Genomic DNA, 27,352 nt, shown 5'->3' with positions numbered 1-27,352 from the left:
GGGGGGAGGAATTTGATGGTAACATCCCCTTTAGGACTGAGTGTACCAAGCTCTCTCACTCTCTGTACATTGTTCAGTTATGGGTCTATGAATTATTCCCATCTACTGCATGGGGAATCTTCTATCATGATGGCTGAGCAAGACAGTGATCATATTAACTGCCTCTCCTCTCCCAAGAAGCTATTAGTTGTCAATACCTTCTTAACTAAGAGTGGCATTTTGTGCCTACCTCCCCTCTACATTTTGTCCATCAATGAGTTTGTATAGGTCTTGCGAATGCCATCACAATTGCTGTCGTTTCATATGTGCAGCTTCTCTGCTATGTGCAGAAGTCATCGTGTCCTTGAAGTTACCCACCACCTCTTGTTCTTACAATCATTCCACTTCCTCTCCTGCAATGATATTTGACCTTTGGGAGGACAGAGTGTGTTAGAAATGTCTCATTTAGGGCTGAGCATTCTAGACTCTTGTTCCTTGCACCTTGACCAGTTGCGGGTGTCTGGGTTAACTGCAATCTACTTTAAAAAGAATGTGGCTTATCAGTGCCAGAAAACAGTGGTTAGATTAGTAATAGGCCATAGGAGATAATGTACTACCACTATTACTCTTCTAAATGGTCATAATTTAAAACTGTCTCCTAATGCCTTATACCCATAGATTAGTGCATCTCCCAAGCATTGTCAGGCAATGCAATCTTAATTCATGTGGTCATCTGTTATTTCTTGTTTCAAAGACAAATGTTTATATATGTAAAATGGTCAGCTGGATGTTTTAATAGAAATATTTCTGTCAAATCAAAATTAAAGGAAGGAGAAAATTATATTAAGAAGATGTTATATATTGAAAACTATTAGAAAAGTAAAGCTATTGTCACATCACTATGTTTAGCTTGTGGTAGATATTAGGGAATTGTGAAGTAATAGTGTATCATACTCCTCCACATAAATCAAACATTTCTGATACAGGATACTTAGAGGTAAAACAGGACTGTGATGCTGGTATAGATTGGAACAGAGAACAAAAATATTGTGAATTCTATAATATTTGATCAAGTTGCATTAGTAGACCCTCAAATACATAAATAAGTGTGTACTAACTTGATAATAATGATATTTTCCTAGTAAACATCTCATTTTTTCTTTAAGTTATACATATATTTCTATATCTAATTGTATATCTAATTTTAATTTAAAATTTGATGTTAAAGGGATGGAAAAATTGTATAGTAGTTAAGGGTACTTGTTCATGCAGAAAACTGGGCTTTGTTTCCCATTACCTACATGGTGAATCATAACTCATTAACTCAAGTTCCACAGGATCCAACGCCATCTTCTGAACTCTGTGGGCACAGCCAAGCATGTGTTGAACATACATGCATGTAGGCAGAACAGTCATTCAATACGTATAAAACAAAATATATTAAAAGCTATAAGAGATGAAAGGTAAATATGAAATTAATATTTTCTATTTATGCAAATGTTGTATTAGAAGTCTCAGGTCAATACATAAAACTTTTAGATAAGTAAGCTTAGTATATTTTAATTAATTTTATATTTAATAGTGATTTGGGTCTTGAGACATGATTTAGAAGATATAATCTTCAAATTTGATAAAAATTAAAAAGTTATTGGTAAGCAAGTTTACAATTTATACATTTTTCTCATGAGGAAATAATTAAAGACTACTCAATGGTTTTCAGTAGCTCATTCCCTTTCAGGGAATGCTTGAAACAAGAACAGAATATGTAGCCATGGAAAACTGTGAGTATAGCTTTCACATTAAATCAGATGCCATGTTTTCTGAAAACTGTAAAAATCTTTCTATTTTGTATGTAAGCTTTTGCATTCCTATTCACAAAAGGCAAGGAAGTTAGCTTCTAATTTCCATAATTAGAACAACCTGCCAAGTTTACAGACTTGTCTTCCCTTGTTGCTTGGGCTTTTATTTATTTACTTATTTGTTTGTTTATTTATTTATTGTGTTGTTAAAGGAAGTGTTGGTAAGCAGTATTATATACATTTATTACCTTTTTATTCATTTTCATTTTCTGCAAACATGTACTTTCCTCATTTATTTTATGAGCTGCTTGACACAATATACTTTTCTGTATCATTTATTTTTATTGAATTGCAATCTACATTAGCTAAGCCATCTTATTGTAAAGAAACAATGTTTCCAATTAATTACAAAAGAATACAAGAAATGCAGAGCCTAAAAATTTCTCATTAAACATTTCAGGTTGAGAATCTAGATTATTATTCTAATGCAAATTTTAGGGGATATTGATTACCCTCTGCCACTACAAAAAATAGCACTACATATCATCTTTTATTTTTGAAAGTCTAACTCATGTGTGTATTTTAAAGCTGAAGATTATTTTTATAACACTACAAAAGGATACTTACATTAGATGTTAGCATCCTATGAAATATCAACTTCAAAATCAAAGTGGTACCCCATGGCAGAGACTGTATATCCCTTAAGCAACATCCTTCCACTCTTTCTCTGCACTCAGATACACTCTATATACCATGTGTTAGGTCACATAAATGTTGTCATGTAGCTGAGTTCTGGTTAATGAAATATTTAGTGCAAGAAAAATTACATTTAATACATTTAATATTTAAGATTTGGTCCCTGGAAATTTACTATCTTTGATCATCAATGCCCTTGGTCATTCACTGGCTATAAAAAACATAATCAATAACTGGAATGGATCTAATAATTTATTTCATGGAATATTATAGAATCACAGAAAGTATAAAGAATTAGCAATTGCATAAGCATATCAGGAATGCTAATGATCTCTCAGCTGTTAATGGTATCCATATCTACATTTTTCCATCAAAACCCTGTATTCATAATGGCTGGTATCTATAGTAAATTGAACCAGAATCAGATAATACAACTTCAGATGCAATCTTACTTTGTTTCTCTAAAATTCACACAGAAAAAATTAAAAGCTAGCAAATCCAATATATAAGATTATGCTGAGCCAATGAAAGTGTCACATATAATGGAGAAAAAAAAGAAGGAAATCTCATGTAGAATAAAATTTGAAATGAAAGTATATGTGCAGAGATGCAGTAGTTATGCAGCCAAACAAAGAGAATGATGTGGAGTTTTATCTTTTATTAGAATTGTTTATACATATTTTATTTGCTTCATTGTGAAATAATAGTCAGTATCTTAAAAATATTCTTTAATGTTCACTTAGCTTTAAATAATTTTTATTCTTAGTTGCCATAAAATACTAAGATAACAATAATTTTATGTTGGAAAAATATAGATAGAATATTATATATATATATGTATTTATATATATATATTAATTCACACATACTTTATACAGAATATGTATATAAATATAGTAATATATGGGACATGGGACTTATAGTATATATACACATCTACATATATGATCCTACCTCATTTGTCAACCAAACCACGCATAGCCTCATATTTTCACTCCAAAGGTATCTGATTCAGATGTCAGCATGGAAATCTTTATAGTAATTTTCTTCTGGTGATTGAATTTGTCATCAATTTTCTTCATGGTCATCTGTGTTCTTTGTATTTTTAAAATGAAGGTGTGCTACTTTTATATGACCCTTCATGATCTGTCTTTTGTGAACTTGTCAGCTTTACCACTGCTATTGTCCCCAATGCTCTCTATGTTTCTGGACCTTCTATACTGGGTGCATCTTATCAAATATGTCATTTTTTTTCAGGCTTCTGAATCTTTTTAAATCATTTTAGCAAAGAAAAATATCAGAAGAGCTTACAATTCCTAAAAGTGGTATAGGGCTTATGTAAGGCAGAAGAGAAAAATCAAAGAATAAATATGGGGAGAAGAAAGTACAGGTGAAAAAGGAAATCTTGTCTATAAGTAGGTGATGGATGGGTGAATTCATGATAGAAAAACAGACAGATGGACAGACAGACAGACAGACATACAGACAGACAGATAAACTGATGGATAGACAGACAGACAGACAGACACACAGACAGACAGATAGATAGATGGTGTAGGAGGTTCTTCTGTCTATGTATTGCTTTCATTTGTTTGAATAAAGAAACTGCTGCTTGGCCTTTTGATAGGGTAGCACTTAGGTAGGCAGAGTAGACAGAATGGAATGCTGGGAAGAAGGGCAGATGGAGAGCCACCATGGAGCTGCTAGGTCAGACATGCTGAATCTTTCCTGATAAGCCATGACCTCATGGTGTTACACAGATTGGTAGAAATGGGTTGAATCAAGATGTAAGAGTTAGCCAATAAGAGGCTAGAACTAATAGGCATGGGCCAGGCAGTAATTTAATTAATACAATTTCTATGTGGTTATTTTGGGGGTTAAGCTAGCCAGGCGGCAGGATGCGGCCTGCTCCCCCTACAACAGAATAGCGTTCCAACGTGGTGAACTAACTCCATGTAAAATCTGAGAGAGCTTCAAAAAGAATACAGAGTTTAACACAGCTTCTTGCTGTTTGTTGGTGGCTTGCTTTAAGAGAGATTTTTCTGATTCAGATGTAGCAGAAAAAAAGTCGCACAGTTTTAAAACGCCAGCTTTCTGGGATATGCTCCTAGTGCGACCTCTGTCTCATGCTGGAGACAGAACATTTAGATGGGGTTTGTGAGTAAAGTGCTATGGTGTGTCTGGAAGGAGGGTATTGTGTGCCACGGCTCAGAGGCACAAGCAGCTCCTCCATGTTGGACTGGGCACAGCAAGCAGGCAGTACCTGTATTTGACTTGGGATTGTCGCAGTTTAGATTCTTAAGAGCTTAGCATTTTAAAAGCTCTTCAAGACAATTAAAGAAAGTGCAATGGGAAAGATTCAGACAAAAAAGAACTCTAAATGGGTCATAGTGTTAGATAAAGTATATAGGCTTAAGAGAGAGATGAAAAAGAGTATAGAAAGTCATAAAATAAAGTTAATGCTTTACAAAAGGGGATAAAATCTTTAAGAAAACAGAGCACAGATAGTCTTAGATTAAAAAAATTAAAGAAAAATAAGCCACATAAAAATGGAAAATTCACAGAGAGTCTGGTTATGTATTTTATCATGTTTTCTTTAAACTTTTTGACTGTGAAGGAACTAAGTACAGAGAGACCTTTCATTGTATGTGCTGCTAAGCTAATCCAGCATGTATATCATAAAGGTATCTTGACTTCAGAATTTGGGTATAAGGATATGATGCTTTGGAAAAGAAGTTCTTCTTTTGTTTTCACAGAAGATGAGAGCCTGTGGATTGCTTCTAGACCAATATGGTATGATAGACCTCGCCCTCCTGAAAGGTTGCTGTAAACACCCTCAAAAATTTACTTTGGTCAACCGCCAACTGAAATGAACCTAGCATACAGGATACACCACAAAAAACCTGATTAACAATGCCCCCATACAGCACAAAGCAGTTTGGAGAGAAAAAACTATGCCCATATTCCCAAATATTGTTTATAAATTTTTGTTTGCATTTAAAGGGAGATATGATATAGAGATGAATAATTTGCATTGGTATGGATCTTCCTTTATTGATATAAATTTAAAGTCAATCTTGTTATATGTATATTTCTGCTTTTGATTAAGGTATTGTGATTGTGTAGTTAATTTAAAAATGTAATGTATAATTAAGAAATATAGGTTAATAGATAATCTCTATAATAGTCAAGTTTTTAGTTATTTTAGTTAGATTTTCTAGATGTGCATAGATATATTTCAGATAGGCATTTTTCCTATCTTTCAAAGACTGCAGAATATGGCATCTAAAATGTTTTAATAACTTAGGACTTTTCATGACAATCAGACACATCTGCTCCTGGCAGCATCAATTGACTTCAAGAGGAAGATAGGCATGGAAGAGGCTCCTTACAGAGTTGGTTAGCCATTTGGGCAAGAAACTGCTCTTGCCTCGACTGTTGCATAAACTGGACATGAAGAACCCACAGAGAGAGGACTGTTGAAATTGCCTAACGGTGAGATGATCCTTCAGGGTTCCTGACTCATAAAAGAGTCTGTGAGACATTCTGTAGAATACAGAAGAAAGTGACAAAACTGTCTTTAAAATTTCTTGCTTCATAGAAATGTCTGCTGGATACTATGGGCCTGTAGGGTGAAGATGGATGCCCCAATAGTACATAAAAACTTTGGGTGACTGTCCAGGAAGCAAGATGTCTGTCATTTCTAGAGTTTTAGAAGTTGCTTATAATGCACTTCCTGTTTACTTAAGTAATATTATCTCTTTCTGGAGTCTTTGATGGAGTTGAAGAATTTATAGTTATAGTTTTCCTTATTTATGATAAAAGATATAAATATAAATAAAAGATAAAAGTAGATATAAATATTGCAACTGTAATTCTTGCTTGATAACTATTTTGGTATATTTAAAGCCTTCCTTTACTTTTTAAACAGAAAAGGGGAAGCAGTGTAGGAAGTTTTTCTGTCTATGTGTTGCTTTCTTGGTTGAATAAAGAAACTCCCTTGGCCTTTTGATAGGGCAGCACTTAGGTAAGTGGAGTAGACAGAACTGAATGCTGGGAAGAAGGGCAGATGGAGAGCCACCATAGAGCTGCCAGGTCAGACACACTGAATCTTTCTTGGTAAGCCACAACCTCGTGGTGTTACACAGATTGGTAGAACTGGGGTGAATCAAGATGTAAGAGTTAGCCAATAAGAGGCTAGATCTAATGGGCATGGGCCAGGCAGTAATTTAATTAATACAATTTCTGTGTGGTTATTTTAGGGGTTACACTAGCCGGGTGGCGAGACGCAGCCTGCTCCCCTTACAACAGATAGATAGATAGATAGATAGATAGATAGATAGATAGATAGATAGATAGATACATAGATAGATAGATAGGTAGATAGATAGATAGATAGACAGACAAATGAGAGAGAGACAGAGAGAGAAAGAGAGAGAGACAGAGAGAGAGAGAAATGGTTATATTCGCATACAGGGTTGTGTAATTTGTTTGGTGCTTTAGCACTCAGGCCTCATTTGTTATATATCTAATGAAAGAAGTCAGCAACAATACTCAATAATCTTCCCTGTTCTGCATTCCCAGAGTACAGACCAATTAGACTACCAAATGTGTACATATCCAATGTATCAAAATATACTTTTTTTTACTTAAGAGTCTCACAAAGAAATGAGAGTTGTTACAAGCTAATTGGAGATAAAACTGTATAAGGAGTTGTCATTGTATTAAAAGGAAACCTTGGGGAAGGTTCAGGGCTAAATGCATGTGGTTAGATGGTTTCCAATGTGAGCCACACTATAGATTAGAGACTAAATCCTACAACATTAGCCTTGCAAAAAGAGAAAAGAGGGGAGACCCCGAAGAGAGCTTATGTATAGAGTGCACAGATTATTATCTGACTCAAACTACTGACAAAAGGCTGGGAAAAATGATGGAACAGTATTTCTTGAGTGAGGTTGGAAATGTTTTCTACTGTGGATTAATTTGGTGATAGGAAGGACCATATGAAGACATTTTATGTTGTCATAATTCGGGGGGGGGGATGTTTCTTGTTACTGACATGCAGTGGGAGAGGCTATTAAATATCCTATACTGGGCAGTTGTCTCTTTATGATGTACACACCAATTAATTGCTCACCTTGAAATGTCAATGATATTGTTGAGATAACATGCTCTAAAACTATTCATTTGATTGGAACATACACTTTGAATTATCACTATCTTTATGAGAGGGGATTGGGTACTCTTGAAAAATTTTCAGGGAAATGTCAAGCATTCATGATTTTATCTTCCCCGCCAATCTCACAGTTTATTACAGTTTGAGGCTCTTTTTTACATGCTATTGCTCCATTATCTAAGCAAATACCCTTAACTTTATGGTCAGAGAGCATATACAAGCTTATACAACTCATTCATATTTACCTTAAATATTTATCCTTGAGGACCAAACAAGGAAATCTTTGTAAGTTAGAAAAAGTAAAAGACATTTTCTACTTCAATTAAAAAAAAATGCTTTTCAAATTGTAGCCTTCATGAGCTTGTCACAAAGCACAAATCCAAATCTTTGACTGCTGATTAAAACATGTAGAATATATAATAATCACATCAATTGAAACAACATTAACTTCCCTCACAATTTGAAAACCCCAGAAACAGTCAAATGGGGATCATTGCTGTGATTTAAAGCTCAATAAGTCCAATTCCCCTAGAGCACAGGAAAATTTTTGAAAAATCATGCCTTTCCTCTGCAATTGTCCGTCCTTGCTGTGTGGATTTTAGAACATAAAGAGAAACATTTGTTCAAATTAACCACTCCAATGCAGCACAGGGACAAAAATGAGAGAAGGTCAACTTCAAGAGTACAGTGACTCCATGAACGGTGATAACCTATATGATAAATAGAATGAGAAACCTGTATTTTCTCTATGCATCATTGTCAAAACTTGGAAAAAACTCCCACCAAAAATTGATAAGATACGGCATAAAAATGGCTGGTTGGGACTTGAATCTGAATCTAACAGCATCAAATACTATTCTATTTACTTTACAGTTAGAAAATTAGAGTATGAGGAAAGACATTGAAATGCTGCTTTTTCAATCCATGGTGACCCTGGGCTATATGAGATTCAATCAGTCTAAAATAGAAACAGAGCCACGTGGTGGTGGCTCACACCTTTAATCCCAGCACTAGGGAGGTGGAGAAGGGAAATGATATGGCTGGGCAGAGAAAGGAATATAAGGCAAGAGAGAGGAACTCAGGATTCAGTCTAAGGTTTTGTAGAGATGGCATTCAGTCTGAGGACTTGTAGGGACAGGATTGATAATGTAGTCTGAGGATTTGGTAGAGGTTAAGAAGTAGTGGCTGGCTGCTTTGCTTCTCTGATCCTTTTCAGTTTTCACCCTTTAGTATCTGCTCTGGGTTTTTATTACTAAAACCAATGGGAATTTGTGCTACACTACTTAAGCTGCAAAATATGGGCCTATGTGAGATAAAATTTCTATAAAGTGGTTTTAAATTCTATGCCCATGAAAAGTTTTGCATTTTAAAACACACACACACACACACACACACACACACACACACACACACACACACACACAGATATACACACAGACAGAGATGCAGAGACAGAGACAGAGAGATACACAGATAATACTTAAAATTTATCAAACAAAGTTTTACTGATCATTCATGTATCGGTGAGATCATCTTTTAAGCTAGCTTTACAATGACCTGGGACTGCTTATTTAAGTATACTTGATTGCCATCACCACTCCCGCCTGACAGATAGGGACACGTAGCATCTTCATAATTTCCTCTTACATATTAGATATTCTGAAGGTATCTCAGTAATCAAACTTAAATTTATTTCTCATATGTGGGAATCTCACATAGAATTACCAAGTTTACAATTAATTATAATTCAACTTAAATTATCAGAGATCTTAAATTATCAGAATTATTTCAGTGGAGAAGCAAGTCCCAGGAAGATAAGCCACAGAATGACAGAAATTGCAAGCCTAAATGATCTTAAATATTTAGCCTCATTCCCTCATTTGACAGTTGGAGAAAATGAGGTTGTGCTGAAGAAAGAGATGTCATCAATGTCATATACTTATTTAGTGGCAGAGTTGGAATTGGGTTCAAGTTTTCTAACTCCGAAACTTGTGCTTTTTCAGTACTCACAGGAGACCATTAAAATTTGCAACTAATATCCATGGGCCACTAGACATTTTATCCACTCTACAATATCTTTTCTGTTTAGAGCACTATATAATAGAAACTCATGTCTAAACTGACAATCGTGAGATCCTCGTGAAAGATTAAATTATTATCTTTTACATTAAAAGGAAAGTGGATTTATTTTTAAGAATGGTTTTCAACAAAAATGACAATTTTTTGAAAAGTTCTATTTAACCTTAAGCTAATCACCAAATCTAATTACCCAGAACCCTTCCATTTACTGAGCATTTAGCTTCATCAAGATTTTTATATGAATAGAATAAAATGTAGGTTATGTTTTTAGGAAAGGAAGATTAACTGAACCATAAGACAATTCACCAATACACAAAAGGAGATAGTTTGAAACTTTCCACATAGCAGAACCATTGTCATATGCAGAGATTATTGTGCTGGTTCTGTATACTTGAATTCTAGTTCCAATTCTTATTCTGACTGCCATAAAATCCCTTAAGATTTCACCAAGCCCTGTTACTTTCATGTAAATTGGGACTGCTTCTTATGATATTCACCTTCCAGGGTTGTACAGCCTGAGATAACATACTAAGTGAAATTATTTTCAAGAACCAAAATCTATTGACACATATGTGCATGCATGCCTATAGGTGCACACACGGAACACACACACACACACACACATTTATACATATATACAATACATTATCTAAAATCCAAGGTTTTGACTTTGTTAAAAAAATACTTAGCTGTTGAAAGGTAACCAGGAATGTGTTGCTGCAAAGTTACCTAGGTTCTTGACACAATTCACTATAGTAAATGACAAAATTTGAAAGATTGGACTGTCATGCATGAAAGACAATTATTTTAATTGAATTCAGGAGAAACAGAAGATTGTGAATATTTTATGCCAAAAGAAATTAAATTTTCTAGGGAGGCTAATATCATGTTGTAGTTGATAATTCCATAGATGAATCAGAAGAAGCTATAAGTTTGCAGCTGCTTTATCAATGTAAGCCCTGAGGTGTACATATGTCACTATTGAGTACTTTTGTCAGTTTATGTGGGACTGCCTAGAGTTCTGTGTATGTATGTCAGATGGAGGAAAGAAATATGACTTATAATCATGACTTGGCAAGGTAGCTGCTTGCCTTTGGGAATATATGATTTAAGTTTGACAGCCGACTTTAAGGGTGGGGGGATTATAATACTACATTCTGCCATGCTACTGACAAAAGCAACATTTTGTAGATGGGCAATGTAGGGAGTCTCAAACTGTGTCAGTACCACAGTGGATGATCTGGAGGCTCAGAAGCTGAACTGTTGTGTGGGATCATGCTGATTCCTTTAGCATCGCTTGGTCTTACTTGTACTTTTCCATATTCTTGCTCTCTATCCTGATGTTTGTTTCTGCCTCTCAATAATACCATTATCTTCACTGGTAAATAACTTATAGAATGTATTTCTCCTTTAGTTCCCTTTTCAGTGTATATAAATGATTTACCTTGATTTAGCTTCATTTCAATCTACCATCCTACTTAATTTATCTGTTGCCTCCATAATCTTGTGTCCCTACTACTTCAAAACTAAAATTGTGCTGGTTCATACTCACCATTTTACTGAAACTGGCTGCTTAAAAAGAGTGAGAGTCAAAGGTCTCTTCTCATCCATATTTTATTTGACTCATCTCTAGTGTCTGAAAATTATAATTATCTCTGCCTTGAAAAAATTTCCTTACTCCTCTGTGCTCTTAGATTATTACTTTTCAATAATTTTGTCCTTTTCTGTAGAGTCCTATACCAGGATTCTCATCATTTAGATTTTCATTCTTGCATTAATCTGTTTTAAATTGTCCAAGACTTCATGTATCATTCACAGAAATTCATCATTAAGCCTAGCAGTGAAACTCTTAATTACCCATATCTCTCATGGGTGAGCTCTAGAATCAGACCATCACCATATTTTGCTTGTTTGCTTTCTGAGACTTTGTTGTTGTAGTTTCTTTGGTTGTTGTTGCTTGGGCTCTTGAAATAAGACAGAGACGTTCTTACTCTATGTAGCACATAGTAACTTGGAACTACCTGATTACATAAAGTTGGCCTCAACTCATGGAAATCCTCCATCAATTCTTGGGTTCAGAAATTACAGTATATGGTACAATGCCTAGCCCAGAAATATTTAGGTTTGAACTAGATTCATTACATACCACCTAGTGGCCTAGTAGAATATTGTTAAGATTTTCTAACCATTGGTGTTAAAACCACAAATTAAGGGGCTGGAGAGATGGCTCAGCGATTAAGAGCATTGCCTGCTCTTCCAAAGGTCCTGAGTTCAATTCCCAGCAACCACATGGTGGCTTACAACCATCTGTAATGAGGCCTGCAGGAATACTGTATACATAATAAACAAATAAAAACACAAATTAAAATAAATATAATAAAGTAAGCATTCAGAAAATGATAGAAAAGGTGTTTGAGATATGGCTTAGTGAGAAAAGCAAACAATAAAATGATATGGTTTCAACAAAGGTGGAAAGTGAAGACCCAAACCTGTGATTGATTTCCGACATCCACATGTATGTACAATTAAGTATATACACTTGAATAAGTAATACACATGTATACACAGAGGGACTGAAAATAAGAAAGAGATGGTATAGACCCTTTTTCCCTCTCCTTCTAGACCTAGATTAATATTTTCAATTATTAATTAAAGAATAAAAACTTCAAAAATATTCTTTAAAAGTATCCTAAAATTTTGAGAATAAAACTGTTCTGTCTCAACCAACATTTTATTTTATTTTATTGTTTACTTTCACTTATTCTATTTTTTCATGTACCCTCCAAAAATTTGGTATGTGGATTGAGTCAGGTTCTAACTATGCAATCTTTGGTGGCCTGAAACTTGCTATGTAGACCAGGTTAGCCTTTAGCTTACAGAGATCTACCTGTCTTTGCCCCTCAAGGGCTGGGACTAAAGGTATGTGCCACTATTCCCACAGAATGCTATAAAAACACAGATAAAGAATTTTTATATGAAAGTTGAGGTAAGAAAATTGATATGGTCTGAATGTGTTAATAATCCCTTTATAATTTGTATGTTGAATTCAAATGTCCAATGTGTTGGGAATAAAGGGTGTGATATTTAGACAATTTTTGGGTCAAGAATAGCATTAGTATCCTTACAAAAGAGAGTCAAGAGAACCTGATATCTCACTGCTACCATGAAAAGACATAACAACATATGTCATCTATGAAGGCCACACCATCACCAGACACTACTCACTTGTGCCTTAATCCTAAATCTCCAAAGCTCCACAATTATGAGTAATGCATTTTGGCTTTTTACAAATTAACCAGTCTAAGTGCTTTTCTTAACTGTTTGAAAGAGGCAAGTGTGAATACCAGTAAAGGAAAACAAAGTTAAAATATGTCTTTGATTTTTATATTTCTTCTTCCAGATCATATCCATTTAGTTCACAAGTCCTGTATTATTTGTCTCTCTACAAGAAGACTGTTGATGGAGGAGTGTCTATGTGTTACTTTCATTATTAATAAAGAAAACTGCCTTGGCCCTTTAAGAGAACAGAAAATTAGGTAGGCGGAGTAGACAGAACAGAATGCTGGGAAGCAGGAGTTGGAGAGACGCTTCAGGCAGTCATGATAGTGAGTCTCCATGCTGCTCCTCTCCGAGATGGACGCAGGTTAAGATCTCTCTTGGTAAGCCACACCTCGTGGTGCTACCCAGATTACTAAATATGGGTTAAAGGAAGATGTGAGAATTAGCCAATAAGAGGCTGAAACTATGGGCCAGGCAGTGTTTTAAAAGAATACAGTTTCCGTGTAATTATTTCGGGTGTAAAGTTAGCCGTTGGCCGGGTGGCGGGACGCAGCCCCACCGCTTCACACTACAGATTGGCGCCCAACGTGGGGCTCGAACCCACGACCCTGGGATTAAGAGTCCCATGCTCTACAACGTGGTGCTAAATCCACTTAAAAACCTTGCCCGCTTGGGATCGGAAAGAAAGTACTTTGAGATCATGCCAATGGCTCACTGCTCCCTGCCTGCACCTGGGCAGATGGCGGAATCAGACTTAGGCGAGCAGGACAGCATTTGCGGATTCCTGCCGCCATAGAGAGAGAGGTGTTTTCAGACTGCGCGGTGCTCTGCGCCTCAGATTTGACTGTAACTTGGATAAAGAGTTTCTGTGCTGCACGCTCAGTATCAAAATTAAACTGCTGAGTGCAGCTCCAATGTGGACTGCTGTGTACCTGTAACTGTGTGCAGCTCAGGGACACCAAATGACTGAGGCAGTAGCAGCTCTGGCTCTGCTCCGCCATGCTGAATTGTGCTGAGCTCAGACAGGTCTATCGCAATTACCATAATAACAGCGCAGTTAAGGTTTAGACTTGGCTGTAAACAGGCAGTACCGTATTATTTTAAGAAGTGGTTAACCTTTTAAGAAATGCTCCTGGATAGTAAAACATTACAGATTCACAATAGAAAAGATTCAGACATAGAAGGCCTTTAAATGGCTCACGTAGGCTTAAAAGAGAGAAAAAGAAAATATAGAGAATAAAGTTAATGCCTTAAAAAAAAAGGTTAAAGTCTTTAAAGAGACAGAGTACAGATAGTTATAGATTAAAAGAAGTAAAGTGATAGAGTAAAAATAAGCCACGTAAAAATGGAAAATTCACAGAGAGTCTGGATTATGTATTTTGTTGTGTTTTCTTTGATTTTTTTGACTGTAAAGGAGCTAAGTACAGAGAGACATTTCATTATATGGGCTGCCAGGCTAGACCAGAATGGACATTTTAATGGTATGACTTCAGGATTTGGATCTAAGAACATGATGCTTTGGAAAAGAGTTTCTTCTTTTGTTTTCACAGAGGACGAGACTCTGTGGATTGCTTCTATCCCAATATGGTATGATAGACCACGCCCTCCTGAAAGGTTGCTATGAACATCTTCAAAAAATTACTTCACTCAACTGCCAACTGAGAGGAACCTAGCACACAGGTTACACCATAAAAGACCTAAATAACAGCGCCCCCATTCAGCAGGAAGCAGTTTGGAGAGAAAAAACTGCGCCCATTTTCCCAAATATTGTTTATAAATGTTCTTTTACATTTAAAGGGGGAGATGATATAGATATGAATAATTTGCATTGGTATAGATTTTAAGGACAATTTGTTATATGTATATGTATTTCTGATACTGATTAAGGTATTGTGATTGTGTTGTTCATTTAAGAATGTAATGTATAATTAGGAAATATAGGTTGTTAATGGATAATCATCAATAATAGTTAAGCTTGTAGTCATGTTATTAGATTTTCTAGATATGTAGAGATATATTTCAGTTAGATAGACATTCTTCATATCTTTCAAAGACTGCAGAATATGGCATTTAATGTTTTAATAACTTAGGGTTTTTCATGACAATGAGACACGTCTGCTCCTGGCAGCACCAATCTACTTCGAGAGGAAGATGGGCATCGAAGAGGCTACTTATGGAGTTTGTTAGCCATTTGGGCAAGGAACTGCTCTTGCCTGGACTGTTGCATAAACTGGACACAGGAACCCACAGAAAGAGGACTGCTGAACTTGCCTAAAGGTGAGATGGCCTTTTGGGGTTCCTGATTCATGAAAGAGTCTGCGAGACGTTCTGCAGGACACAGCAGAAAGTGACTGAACTGTCTTTGGAATTTCCTGCTTCATGAAAAAGTCTGCTGGACACTATGGGCCTAAAGGCTGAAGATGGATGCCCCAACGGTACAGAGGAACTTTGGGTGACTGTCCAGGCAGCGAGTTGTCTCTGTCATTTCTAGAGTTTTATAAGTTACTTATTTCTTGTTTACTTAGGTAGCATTATATCCTTCTGGAGTCTTTGATGGAGTTGAAGAATAAATAGATAGTTATAGCTTTCCTTAGTTATGATAAAAGATAAAATAGATTTAAATATTGTAACTGTAATACTTGCTTGATAACTGTTTTGTTATATGTAATTTTGCTATGTTAAAGTTGAAGCCTTTCTTTTTTGTTTAAACAGAAAAAGGGGAAGTGATGGAGGAGTGTCTATGTGTTACTTTCATTATTAATAAAGAAAACTGCCTTGGCCCTTTAAGAGAACAGAAAATTAGGTAGGCGGAGTAGACAGAACAGAATGCTGGGAAGCAGGAGTTGGAGAGACGCTTCAGGCAGTCATGATAGTGAGTCTCCATGCTGCTCCTCTCCGAGATGGACGCAGGTTAAGATCTCTCTTGGTAAGCCACACCTCGTGGTGCTACCCAGATTACTAAATATGGGTTAAAGGAAGATGTGAGAATTAGCCAATAAGAGGCTGAAACTATGGGCCAGGCAGTGTTTTAAAAGAATACAGTTTCCGTGTAATTATTTCGGGTGTAAAGTTAGCCGTTGGCCGGGTGGCGGGACGCAGCCCCACCGCTTCACACTACAGACTGTGTTCCCAACAAGAATATAAAATCATTGAAGGTAGGGTTTTCTTTTTTTTTTTTTTTTTTTTTTTTTCAACCAGAGTCACACTAGAATAGTGCTGGAACGTGGTAGACAAACAATAATTATCTGATGAAATTTGTTGAAAGGCATCTATACTGCATTTAATCCATCATAGTATTTATAATGAACTGTTGTTTTTCATTTAAAGTACTTTTGTTATGCACATTCTTATACCCTCACATCAAAGTGTTTTTTTTTAATAGAATGGGGAAGCAGATGTTACTGTTTATTTGCATATCTGTTTGCCAAAGGGGGCAATTCTTTTTGAGCTTTCTAGCTCTTAAATGAAATACTGAGTATCAAGCTTTCACAGTTCTTGCAGAGATGGTTCAAAGATCTGACGACTAAACCCGATTTTATCTTTTGCTCTTAGAGGACAAACACTTTTGTGTTGTGGAATTAATAAAGAACCAGCTGGTTTCTCCCAATGGGTGATGTTGAGTGCAATGTCTTTGATAAATACAGAGACACAAACACATACATTCATGCACACACACACACACACACACACACACAGAGAGAGAGAGACAGAGACAGAGAGAGACAGAGAGAGACAGAGAGAAATAAACCTCTGCAGAAAAATGAATCCAAAGGAAAATTAGTTTCTAGCAATTCAAATATATTTTGTACTTTGAGTAAAATACATCAGACATGTGTCTATTAACTTGACATGACAATGAAAATATTTATTATAATAATCAATTGAGTTTGGAGTGGAAAATTGTTAAAGGCTGTTTCTCTCTTGCTCAAAATCCTGTATTTCTGTCTTAAATAATGAATTTGGTAGGAAAGTATGAAGATATATGGTTAAGAAAAACAAAGAGTCAGAGAGTGACTTCTCTACATTCTAATTTTGGGTTGTTTTGCTCAGATATTACATCAATCAGTTCATTTTCCATTCCCTAAAACACCTGTTTACATTTACACTTGGATTTCTAAATAAATCTCCATATAAAATTGGATTTCTTCTCATCTCAGAAGAAATTTCCTTTCCTTATAACATATAACAAATTATGTTTACTTATGGTTTTATTTTGAGATGAACCTGAGAATGTTTTATTAAAAATCATACTTAAAAATACTATCACAAAAATACTATCACAGAAGTGCTACAGATTGTTGTGACAATGAACTCCAATGTGTTGTTTTATATTATTAAAGCTTTGTTTCCAACATCTAAAGAATATATTACAAATACAAAATTATCTTTATTTAAATTTATTCTATATTTTTCATTTATTATAGTCTGAAAAGATTGGTTGATTCCTGCTTTTGTGTAGTAAACAGGATTTATAGGTCCTAGATTAGTTTTCAGAAGTATTTTCTTGTCTTAAAATGAATCTTTAAATCTGTGGCTGAAGATAGATTTGGCTAAACCCAGTGCTGTTCAAGGATTAAAGCATGAGGTATTGCTGAATTTAAGCAGTGAATATGTACATTTCACGCTTTTTTCCTTTAGTCATTATTGGAAGAAAAAAATATTTCTGTAAATCTATTTTCCTATTGCAAATATTCTAAGGGGAAAAAGCTACTTCTAAATCTTAGGTATATTTTAGTACTACTGTAAAATACAGAAAAATAATTACTGCTATATAGCTTAGTTTTATGGGTTAATATGTAAAAGGTATTATTTCATAGATATTTATAATACTGCCATCACCATTAATGAACATTTCTTTCAAATGTTTTTTTATTTCCCCAAGACAGACACTAGGTCTAAAAGTATACCAAGCATCAGTCATACGGATTTCATTTCTCCTTTTAGTCTTTACCAGTCGGTGTCTTGTGCACCAATTGCCAATTGTTTTTGTTCTTTTAAAAAATAACCCTGTACAGGCTACTTAAGTGCCCTATGGGCCCAAAGCCAATAAAGGCAGTTTGTATCATACCAAGCAACAACCATCTGTCAGCATATGATAAAAATAAAAGGATAGACTTTTCCACTATTCTTCTAACTCCACATAATTCTGGTTCACTTTTATTAGCTGATGTGGCCATTCTTTTCTTAGATGCACGCTCTCCTTAGCATTGGAAAAATTAACAACAAATGTCTAAGTAGGAATTATTTTGGTAAATGAACATGGTTGGTATATATCACAATCATTTGAAATAGATAAATTACATTTCCAGGAACAGGTCAAACAAGCTTCAGGGGTCTTGAACTAGTACTTGACTAAATATTCTAGTGAGTAAAAGACTATATACTCCAAGTTAGAAGACTGACTTGAGAGACACAAAAGAACATAGTTAAAAGAAACAATACTGAAAATTGTCCTTAAAGGAGAAGCTGCATAGACAGTTTAAGAAACTAAAGGCAATGTCCCAGTGCTTTGTAGGTTGTGGGTAGCTTTTTGATGTCTCCACAGAAATAAGGACTGTTTGATCAGATATTAAAATCTGGTGGGCCACATATACTCAAAGAATGTGTGAACAGGATTGATCAACATACAGAAAGGAAAGCAAAAGGGGTATTTTGAAAAGCTAGAGAAAACTAAAAGGAGAGTGCAAATCCCATATGAATTCTAAAATAAGCCTTGTCACAATTGATGTGAGTGCTAGAAACCTATTTTTAATACGAGAAAACTGAGGTTTAGAATTCTACAATATGCCCACAGCCTACTATGAAAAAGTGAAATTCAATACCATATCTAGTGGCTTCTACAGTGTACTCTTGAAGGCTTCTATCAGAATGGCAAAGGGTCAATGCCATATGATGACGCTGATATGGAGGTTAATTTGACAGGACATAAATAGGCTGTGTCCAGAAGAAACGAATCAACAAAGAATTGTAGTCTACAGAATACTTATATATTGACACCCGGATAAAGAAAGAAAATACAGCAGGGACTTCAGCCTAAAATTTCTATCTCTTGTTCATAGCGTAAAAGGCATATTTTTTGGGTTCCATAATGTTTACCTTTTATCAGTATCAGAAGGAACACATTTTCCTACATAACTGACACCCTGGCCAAATAGGTCCAAATGGTTAAGAAGGGGAAGGTTTAAGGATAACTTAAATAGATGATTGACAAATGTACGGGTGTATGAGTGTGATGATTCCTTTTAGAATGCCTTTTCCACCAGTTTTCACCAAATCTTGTGATATAACACAATTTTATGCTTTTTTTTAACCTCACAGATGTTTCTATTTTTCTTTTCTCTCTACCATGATGCTTCCTCAGCATCGCTATTCCCACCTTGGTTAGGTCTGCTTCTTCCAAGTATATTGGCTTTGGGATTACATAGATATAACTATTTATTATGGTGTTGTTATTCATTTTGTTTAACCGTCACGATCACAGAAAGGAAGCAGTGCATAGTGAAACATGTAGATACTAAACCTATATCGTTGATTAAAAATGTTACATAGACTTTTTAGTTCCTACCTCTATGGTGCTTCACAAAATTAACTTCTATGTTTATTAATTTCTTGATTTCTCAATTGGGGGTGATGATACTAAAAGTACCCCAGATACGGGTATTCATATAAGTATTAAATCAGTGCATGCATAAGGATCAAGAACAGTATACATGTAACAGTGCTACACTTTTCGCTAATATTGTTGTGGCTAATACAAGAAGATAAGGTTCTAGAATATAGGGATCCTTGGAGTAGTCACAGAGAACCAGGATCAGTAAGTGTTCAGTGAATACCTCACTCTGCAAGACATGCTCAGTAAGCCATAGACTTAGAGATATATGTGGATAGTTGATGTTTTAGAACAGATTGAAGCTAATGTGGCTTTCTGAACTGTAGTGACTCTGAACTGTTATCCTTGTTATCTTATTCCTGCCAGGATCTTAAACTGAATTGAAAATGGTAATATTTATTTGATACTTTCTATGTCCTTGGGTCTGAGCAGATATTTTACATATATATTTTCATTCGGGTCTTGAGACAAACCCACAAAGTAAGGCCTGCAATTTCTCCATGTATCACTTAGAGAAATTGAGGCTGTAGAGTTTAGTAATATATCTAGGTTTGTGACAACATCAGTGTCTTAGTCTTGGATGTTGAATCACATATGCTTAAATACATCATTAAGTCTCTTTGGTTCTGGTAATGTACCCATTCTCTGGTTGAAAAAGATAGGTCATCTATAAATATAGTATGGTCACTACCAATAGATGAGCTAGAAGAGGAGGTAAAAGGGTTCATAGCCAAGAAAGGAAAAGTTCATGGTAGGATACAAATCAGAGTGTAGTGACTAGTTAGGGCATTATTTCTCTGAATGACAGAAGGCAGGTAGTAATCCTAAAGCTGTTCTGGAGATTGATGACAAGGTAGTCTCACTAGATCTCATAGGTTTGTGTCATAAAAATACAAAAAAAGGAGTATGGCTCTAAGGATTGGAATATAGTGATGTTAGCATATATTTTATGCAAAAGCATGGCAGGAAAGGCAGTACAATAATATATGCGTTTACTTGGGAGAGATCATGAGCGTAAGGAGAGAAACATTTTTAATTGGATGAAGAAAGAAATTGAAAAGGAATAAGAAGGAGAATTTGTCCTTGTGTTATTATTATTGGTGCTATTATTACTACTATTTACCAAATACTTCCTGAGTTCATGGCTGCTCTAAGAATATTGAAAACTTAATTTACTTAATTATTACAACACCCTCATGAACCTCATAAAATAGGTTTTACTATCATTCTTATTGTGCAGGTGATAAGCCTGCAACATGGTGCTGTTGAATAACATATATAAGGGCACATACCTTATATCTAGTGGATCAGAACATCTACAATGAGCAATTTGTCCAGATGAATAAAACTATGCCTAGTAACTTTCAATACCAACAGAGAAATGCCATAAGAGAAAAGTACAGTGAACAGAAGTAATACTAACTCTCTGGTCACATATTAGTTGTATTATTTACCTAAACACAAATACATAGCAAACTCAACTTGTCTTCTTGGAGACTGCACATCCCAGAAGGTAGGGGAAATGAAATATAGCAAAGCAACTAAAATACAGAGAAATTTTGGATTATAGGTGATAGCAAGCTTTTGAGAAAGAAATTATTTTATCTTGGGGTTAATATGCATATTATAAAGCAAAAATCCTAGGCTTTAGGAAAACAGTTCTTTATAGTGCAGTAGGTAGGGTTTCATATCCTAAGACTCTTTAAATTGGAGATTTGTTAATGATAGGAACCTGTGTGTCCTCATTTAGTTTCAACTTGTGAAGGACATGTACCTAAATAAGGGCATGAGAACAAAAGATACAAAGGTATACGAATATAGAATTAAAATAATGTCAAGAATGCTTTTGTCCAAACTGAGTCTGAGACTCAAGAAAATACTAAGGATTTTTAGCAAAGCTTAATTTTTAAAAATATGTGTAAAGTAAGAAGAGCAAAGAGAAAGAGATATACAATTGTTATCAGAGTAAAAAATTCGGGAAACTTTTCTTGATTTCTAGCACCCTTTGTAAAAAAAAATACCTATACACTATATGTGGCAAACAAACACCAATAAATATACATTAAAGTGTAAGTTGGGCAAAGGTTTATTAAAAGTATTTGAGACTGGCAAGACAGTGCTTGCTATTCAAATCCAAGGACAAAAATCCCATCTCCAGTACTCATGTTTAACAGAAAAGCCAGCTATGTCTAACTGACAGCTGCTAGGAGAACAAAATTCAATTTTCTTTGGTAGACTGACAGTGCTGGTAACAACCATGCTCATGCGCAAACTTCATGCTCAAGTGTAGTTGGCCAACATAAAACAGAATCCATGGCTTCTTGTGTACTGTTTTGTTGATTTGTTTTGTTTTGTTTTGTTTTTATGTTATAAGAAAGCATGAAGTTGGGTGGGGGTATGAGAGGACTTTGGAGAGGGGGAGGAATATGATCAAAATATATTCTATAAAAATTAAATAAACAGACAAAATAAAAGCCAAGCAACTTGGTGTGCATTTGTTGCCCGAGTTCTGGGAAGGCAGAAACAGACAGATTCCCAGTGTGTGCTGGCCAGTTAGACTATGTAAACTGACAAACTCCAGGCCAATGAAGAACCTGTTTTATAAATCAAGGTAGATGGTACCGGATAAATGATGTTTGAGTTTGACTTCTGGCATGTGCATGCATGTGTGAGCATCACACACACACACACACACACACACACACACACACACACACACACACACGAAGTTATACATATACAAAGATTGTGGTACTAATAGGGTAGATTCTGAGAGATTTCTTGCTCAGCTCTGCTGTAGGAATTCATACAGCCAGTAGCCTTTAAGCTACCTGCCTACTTGGGTGTGGCCTCTTATGCTATATATGTCCATGTAAAGCACGTTTGTCCTCTTTTCCAGCAGCGGGATTTGGTTTCTGTTCCCTGTTTGAGTAGAGGACTGTGATCTGTGAGTCTGCCCCTAAATAAATAATCCTTTATTATACTCAATTCTGAGCTAGTATGGGATTTCATTTTAGCATCAGTCTTCATTTGGAGCCTCATGTTGGGTGCCATTTTATTGTAGGGAGGCTGCTTCTTGGTTCCTGGCTGCTCAGCCCCAAAATAACCACACAGAAACTGTATCATTTAAATCACTGCTTGGCCCATTAGCTCTAGTTTCTTACTGGCTAACTCTTACATACTAATTTAACCCATTTCAATTAACCTGTGTATTGCCACAAGGCTGTGGCATACCAGGTATAGTTTCATTTGTCTGTCTCTAGCAGTGCTTCATGGCTTCTCCTGACTCCACCTCCTTTCTCCCAGTATTCAAATTAGTTTCCCCACCTAGCTCTCTTCTTTTGCCTTATCACAGGCCAAGACAGTTTATTTAATAACAAATGGTATTCACACCATACAGAGGGGAATCCCACATCACAGCTCTGGATACAAGATGTCACAAGTATATCTATTACCCTTTACTGGAGCCTATACGGAGGGAATAAGAATGGTATGGGTTGATGGAAAAAGAATGAGATACAAAGATCTTCCTTTCTGGGAGCATATGAAAATAATAGGCCCCTAGTATAAAACCAAGGAACAGAAAAATGTTATAATCGGCCAGTTAAATGCTTATTATGAGATATTTTGTAAAACTTGCATTTTAGAAAACAACGAATGATTCTGTATGTAACTTGGTTAAGGTAAAAATAATTTCAGACTGTCTAACATATTTTAACCATATGAACAGCCAGCAGAGACACAAGCTGTAAAAATAGAAGGTCCTATACTTTGAAAGACCCTGAGAAACTTGTAACTTCCTGACTTGACAGATGCTGTCCAAAGATGCTGTTTCAGATAAGACTGCTTTGTACTTTGTTTTTTACCCTGGACATTTAATGGGGAAGTAAAAAAGAGCTAGGGCTCTGATGCTTGCCAACTGACTTATATAGTCAATATGATATATAAATAAAAAGATTCTTTCTGGAAGAGAGAGAGAGAGAGAGAGAGAGAGAGAGAGAGAGAGAGAGCCACTGAACCCTCATATGTACATTTGTCCCTATCTTCCCTTGCCAATCCACACCTCCTTTTTGGTACCTGAACCTTACTGAGGCTGAACTTTAGCATTTGAGTGTTCTAAATATTAATGTTAATATTCTATCCCAGAGGAGAGAGAATTTCTGTGGATTGTATACTATGGCCATTCCAGAGACTGTGGCATAGATAAAAGGTGGCAGAAAACTAGAGGTAGTAAACATAGACTTAAGTTTTGAAAATGGACAGGGCATAGTACAAATCATCATGGAATTAAGGTAGAGCAAACTATTAAAATAAGTTTGAGCATTTAGTAGCAAAAGTAAGAATAGAAACTTTGAGAAGAAAGTATAAACCACCTAAAAGAATTCATGTTAGCTAAACACTTCTTTATTTGAGCAGTTATTAGAATGATATATCAGAAAATAAAATGTAGGCACACTGTATCAATCAGCAAGCCATCTGACAAGATCCCATGATATGGCTCTAAATAAGATGCAGAAATGTGCGTTGTATGTTAGTAATATTGTGCTGTCTGATAGCATAACTAGCCTTGCAGAGAGGTTTTCAGTGGTATGCCAGAGAGCTCTGACCATATTCTGGCTCTATATACATTTTATCAGTGACTTATGTGAAAATGACAATGAATATCTCACCATCTTGCAGATTTATATTAGCATGACAGCAAAATATCTACTTTGCATGGTAGAATTAGGATTCTGTTACAACTCCATATTCTATCAGGATAAAATCAAATTATGACAGTTCAAGGGTCTAAATCTAGTCTAGCAATGCCACACTTTTCAAATGTATAATTTAAGAGGTTTCAATTATAGAGTATATAAAATATGGCCCAGCCTTAGACTTTATTAAAATAAGACTTAGAGCCATAGTTTCTAGTGTTGTTAACGTGTACCAACAGTTTCATATATCCATCAAACTTGGTGACATTGGAGAAGAAAGTATCAGCCGAAATCATAGTAAAACAAGGGAGATAGATGATTGTTGGCCATAGCATATATCCCTGGATATGTGAGTTAAGGTGACTGTTAAGAATCCTATATAAGGGGCATGCAATAGGCTCCCAGGTCTTTCCTACCAAGCAGTCATAGGAGGAATTATGAGAAAGACTGTCAAATGCCAGGTTGGTGTCCAAAATTTTATTAATCTTTTAACCACATGGATTTCTTCTTGCCCCTGGACTCAGTGGAATGAGAGAATGGCAGGTATGGTTTCCTTAAAAGCTTAAACTGTGGTACATAAGAGATGAAGTAGGCTAATCAAATTCTTCTTCACAGGCTTTGGAACCTAGTGCCAAAATGAAATGAAGCAGTTAGCAATGGGACATGCAGCTGATGGAGTAAGGTGAGAGATTATAAGAGGTACATATGGAATCCTGTAGTGAGGTGTAAGCAGATACTGTGGTAGACAAAAGAAACATTGAGTCATTGGCAAGAACAAACTATTGGACAAAGAATGGAGTAACAACATATAACATTTCTCTGTCTTTTAACGTCCAAAATGTATGTCTATAAACTTTGACTTTTCTTTGGGTCTTAACTAGAGTTTCTTTAGTTTCCAGGGACTAAGCAATTGAAAATGTGTGCTTTTCAGGGAAACCTGATGGATCTCTGCAACTTGAAGCCAAAGGAGCTGGTAAGACTTGGGCTACACTGATCTTTAGACTACATCCCTAGAGCAGTTTGGGCAAAGTGGGGTGTGCTTTAAAGAAAGTGATCAAGAATGGAGGTTGGAATCCAGAAATGTAAGGAATATGTGAACTAATTTGGGAATCACTTACCTTAACATATCATACTCATAAATAATAAGAAGTAACAGAGGGGTCTTTATTTGGTGAGCCTCTAAATTTAGGGGATAATAATGGGCATAATAGATGTAGCAGATTTGGGTTCAATAGGAATCTTCAAGCAGTTGTTTGAGGTAGAATAAAATATTTTAGTTATTAGTCAATTCCCTTACTGGAGATACATAAAAAGACACAGGTGACCCCTTAGTAGAGATAATAATGTCACCTTTCAAATGTGCAAAGTGTTTTACAATGTCCAAGACACTTTAGATTATACTACTTTGTTCTTTTTAACACATGATCATGATAGGCAGTTTGGGGGACATCCTTGGGATGGAAGACAGGACCTAAGCGCTTGCTCCTAAGTCTGGAAGACCTTTTGTACTTAATTTTACAAATGAGGAAGCTAAGGCTCTAAGAGGTCCTATTATTTAGTTTGTCCATAAGTTACTATGCACTCATTCTTACTTTTTATTGACTAAGCATGAAATAGATATTTTTCAAGGATAAATTTGAAAAGTTCTAGTTAATCAGGCCAATAAGGCTTGTAGGTATTTTCAATTTGATGTTTCTGATGCTGAATATATTTTCAAATGGACCAAAAAGGCTCTCTCCGCAGTCTCACATGAAAACTTATGTTTGTCTCTACATCCTAGGAAGCTGAGACCAATTAATACATTCCTTGCACAGATACAGAAGGTCCGTGGGTGCAGTTTGTACAAACATGCCTAGATGTACATTTCAAACAAGAATAGTTTCTCTCTAAATTTGCCTGAACCTATCTCCATCCTCCTTCCAGATTTCCTGTTATTTGTCTTCCTAGAAGAAGGGACTGTGTTTGCTTGACAGAACAGTTAGTTATCCACACTGTTTCCTTAGCCCCACAGACTAGTGAAAAGAAAAATGAGGGAGTAACCTCTCTTTCAAAACTATGAATATTTACATTTTTTCTTCAATTTTTTAATTTATTATTTTTATTTTAGGTTTATGAGTGTTTTACCTTACATATATGTCTATGTACTATGTGCATGTCTGGTGCCCAATGAGAGCAAAAGATGGTGTCAGATCTCCAGGGGCTAGAGTTATATGGTTGTGGGAAGTCATGTAGGTGTTAGGAGTTAAACTGAAGTCTACTGGAAGAATAGCCTGGAAGATTAGCTCTTAAATGTTCAGCTATCACTCCTGCCCCTGTAGATTTCCATTATTCATTGCTTCACTCACTTTATAGACTTCCTCCCTCCAATTACAATAAAAGAAAAAGAACAAGAGGTATGGGGATAAGGAAAGGAATGGGGATGGAATAAAGGGTTGATTTTTATCAAAACACATTATATACCTGTATAAAATTTTCAATAAAAAAGAACAATGCACAAACCTTATCATTAGCACTATTCTGAATGTGCTGTCTTCACCACAGATCCTGACTGCTATTGTTGCATGTCCCATTGGAAGGGATCAGAAAAAAAGGGGCTTGCAAACCTTTTGAATCCAGTATATGATGAATGATACAGTTTTCTGGATTTGGGCCACAGCACTTTCAGTGGAAGTAGTGATACTCACTGATGCCCTCTAATTTAGTATGTTACTAGGAAGGAAAGCCTCATAATGTGAGTTTATTAGTCACCCCATTTCAGTTGCGATTCCCAGAGGATATTGGGATACAAGTTCATGCCAGACATTGTTTATTGACTGATATATTCTGAACATTGTTTATATAAATTTGTCTTTCTAAAATGATTAAGACATAGAAAAGTCAGCAGGAACCCCTGGAATTTGACAACAGAATGCTCCCTCTGCTTTACTAGCTTATGTTTTGGTATGCTAACCAGAAGTAGCATTTGGGTGTTGATGAAGATTGAATTCAGGGTCTTCTGAACTCCAGGCAAGTGCTCCATCCCTGGGATTTACTACCA

General features: G+C 35.7%; 1 protein-coding gene across 3 annotated transcripts in view; it reads right to left on the bottom strand.

Moving 5' to 3' along the window:
- Window positions 1-27,352, bottom strand: part of Tenm1 (teneurin transmembrane protein 1) — a 572,293-nt gene that overhangs the window by 340,968 nt on the left and 203,973 nt on the right. The gene's annotated exons all lie outside the window — the stretch shown is intronic.

Source organism: Arvicola amphibius, chromosome X, assembly GCF_903992535.2.
Source record: "Arvicola amphibius chromosome X, mArvAmp1.2, whole genome shotgun sequence".
In the NCBI taxonomy this organism is placed as follows: Eukaryota; Metazoa; Chordata; class Mammalia; order Rodentia; family Cricetidae; genus Arvicola; species Arvicola amphibius.
The sequence above is the reverse complement of the archived record's forward strand: the minus strand, read 5'-3'. Positions and strand labels throughout refer to the sequence as shown.